Genomic DNA, 3,375 nt, shown 5'->3' with positions numbered 1-3,375 from the left:
GTTGTTGTTTTTTTGTTTTTTTTTAATGCTGCTTTACTGCCCCCCAGTGTACTGTTTCGGTACACACAGTCGTGACTTAATGCTGTGGTTTTTGATCCTCGTGGAGTGAACCTTTCTGCAACTTCAGGTTGTAGTCCGTATGAAAACTTCCATCATTCCTGAAATCCTCGTCTTGTCCACTAGGTGTCTGGTAATTCTCATCGAAATCAGTGAGAGACGAAGACGATGCTAGTCTTTTGTTTTGACGTTCTTTAAATCTGTTTAGTGTCTGTCTTGGCCTGCTGTAAAAAAAAAGAAAAAAAAAGAAAGCATGACGTAAAGGGAATGCAGCCGAGCCATTGGAGGGAAATGAAAGTTAATTGGATTAAATGGTGGATTAAATCATAGGTTTTATTATTATTCTGTTTGTTACTGATACTGTTGTAATTTGTTTTTTCACTTTTTACTAAAATATATTATATTTAAAGAGCATAGATCGTATATAAGAACCAGAGGTTGATTACCAGGTGAAAGTTGCACAGTCCAGATCACATGAAAGTCTTTGGAAGAAGACTTCAAACACTTTTAACGAACCCTCAGCCTTCAATAGTCCGAGGTCGGCCGACATTAAAAAAGCTAAAAGACGGCTGAGCTACAGTTTAGGAAATATATAAAGAAAACCACAGGAAACCTGACTTTGAACATAGCTAAATGTTAGCGAGAACTAGCTTTTTTTGTTTTAGCTCAACGATACCTGCAGACGATTGAGATCGATCTAATTTTACCATTGGTTCCAATCTGGTTGTAATTGTAAGAATTTTCTTTCTGCTTCAGCAGCTTCACATTTAGACGTCGACTGTACGTCCACTCTGTATGAACAGTCTATGACCACGACAACAACAACACAACAGATGGACACAGGTCAGACAGTGGAATTCTGGGACCAGGTCCCAAATACACCTGTGTCTGATTCAGTTAGAATACACAATATACAGTACAAATATGTACATATATGTTGCACAGTATAAGTACATGAGCTCAAAGAGGGGTCAGCGGGGTCGTTTACTGTGTCGTAGAAAAGCGTCCTCGTCTCCGTCTTCTGCTGCTCCATAGTCTGTGTTCGTGCAGTGACGTCGTCTGGCAGTTAAATATTTTGGCTCCTCCTACTTTACCGTACGCTGTGACCTTGTCGATGTCGCCGCCGGTCTTTTGCACCGTGACATAAACGCTCGATGTCCAGTCAGTGCTGAAGTGTGATGTTGTTATGAGTCGTCCTGTCGCTGCCTGCTCGTTTTTCTGATGCTTCCGCTGATCCGACGATGCTTTGACTTAGACTATTTTGTCTCTCTGTGTGTCTGTGTGTGTGTGTGTGATCGCTCTCACGTGATGACGCAAAGTATTCATTAAGGAGTGACGTGCAGGTGAATTTGCCTAAGTATTTGAACAGCCATTCAGTTTGTTCAGGTGTTTTACTGCTTTGATGATGTGGTCGTGACAAATTAATTAATTATTATCAATACTTTATCAGAGTAATCAATCAATACTCCCCTCAGTAGTAATCCAGGCCCTGGCAGGACTGTGATTTGTTGACCAATGACCACAAAACTTGGCCAAATCCATGGCCCAGTTTTGTTCCCTGACCCGGTGGTTGGAAACCCCAGCCTTTGGGAAATATTGGAGTAATTGAAGAAGTATTTAAAGATTAAAAAAAATCTTTCTTTGAATCAGTGACCTTCTTGCCTTGGTGCAAAAAAAAATACTCAATACCATGGTAAAACAGAACTTCTTTCTTGACCCATTCCATTTTGAGCCACGACCCAGCATTTAAGAAGCACTAAATCAATCAGTCAAATCTTAAATTGTATTCCATTTCATGATGACAATCATGTTTATTCGGCTTTTTTTTTTTTTTCTTAGACAGTTTACATGTTCGGTTCAAATACTCTGACAAAGAGAGCGAGGGAGGGAGAGAGAGAGAGAATCCTGAAATGTTCAAAAACAAACTTAAAAAAAAAAAAATCAATTAAAAGAAACCCCAGAATACTACGTCTACAGTTTTACACAGAGGAGATTTATGCATGTCAACTTTCTGCTATCGTTTCGTTCACTGTTGCTACAGAAAAGGAAATCTGTGCTCCTCGTATCCTGGGAGGTCAAGTCATCAACACAGATGACTTGACCTTCCAGGTGGTGTCGTGTCTGAGCTGTTGAACGCTAGTCATGGTTCTCTCACGTAAAACATGCATCAGAGAAGAAGAGCCTCAAACAGTAGCCGGTCCAGTCGAGCCTTCCTGTAGATTTCACTGCATTGTAAACAGAAACTGAAGGCCAACACGTGTCTGTACTCTGAGTTCTGAATGGATGCTGGATTTTTTGCATGACCAAACTGTTAAAAAAAAATAAAACACGTACATTAAAAAACAACAAATTCTTCACTACTTTGTTACTTGTCAAAAATCTGAAATAAAAAAAAATCCTTTTTTTTCTCATGTTTTGGGTGATTTTTGAAATATTCATATAAAATACTTTTTTGGATTTTTTTTCTAAAAACATTGTTCTAAAAAAGTTTCTGAAAAAAAATTTTTTCCTTAACATTTTTCAAAAAGAAAGTTTCAGAAAATTTTTTTTTTTAAAAACTTTTTTTTAGAAATTTTTTTTTTTTTAAAACATTTTTTTTTAGAATTTTTTTTTTCCTAAACATTTTCTGAAAAAAAGAAAAAAAAATTTAAATTTTTTTTTAGAAAAAAATTTTGTTAATTTTTTTTAGAATTTTTTTTTTCAGAATTTAATTTTTTAGAAAAATTGTTTTTCTAAACATGTTCTGGAAAAATTTTTTTTTTTTTCAGAAGTCCCCGAAATGTCTTTAAGGCATTTCGTGGACTTTTTATTTTTATGGATTTTTGGTCTTGGTCTTTGGTCTTTGGTCTTGGTCTTTGGTCTCAGCCTCGGCCTCGGCCTCGTTCTCAGTCTCGTTCTCAGTCTCGGCCTCTTTTGAACTATTCTAAAAAAATTGTGAAAAAAAAAAATTCTGAAAAGAATTTTTTCTAAAAAAATTTCTGAAAAAGAATTTTTAATTTTTTTTAGAAAAACTTTTTTAGAAATTTTTTTTTCAGAATTTGTTTTTGAGAATTTTTTTTTTTCAGAATTTGTTTTTTAGAAAAATTGTTTTTCACAAAAAATTTCAGAAATCTTTTTTTTATTTTTATGGATTTTTGGTCTTGGTCTTTGGTCTTTGGTCTCGGTCTTTGGTCTTTGGTCCTTGGTCCTTGGTTTTTGATGGTCGGTCTCGGTCTTTGGTCTCGGTCTCAGCCCCAGCCTCGGCCTCAATCTCGGTCTCGATCTCTTTTGAACTATTCTAAAAAAATGTTTCATTTGGTCTTTGATCTTTGATCTTTG

Source organism: Cynoglossus semilaevis, chromosome 12, assembly GCF_000523025.1.
Source record: "Cynoglossus semilaevis isolate Cse_v1.0 chromosome 12, Cse_v1.0, whole genome shotgun sequence".
Classification (NCBI taxonomy): domain Eukaryota; kingdom Metazoa; phylum Chordata; class Actinopteri; order Pleuronectiformes; family Cynoglossidae; genus Cynoglossus; species Cynoglossus semilaevis.
This window is presented reverse-complemented; position numbering follows the sequence as displayed.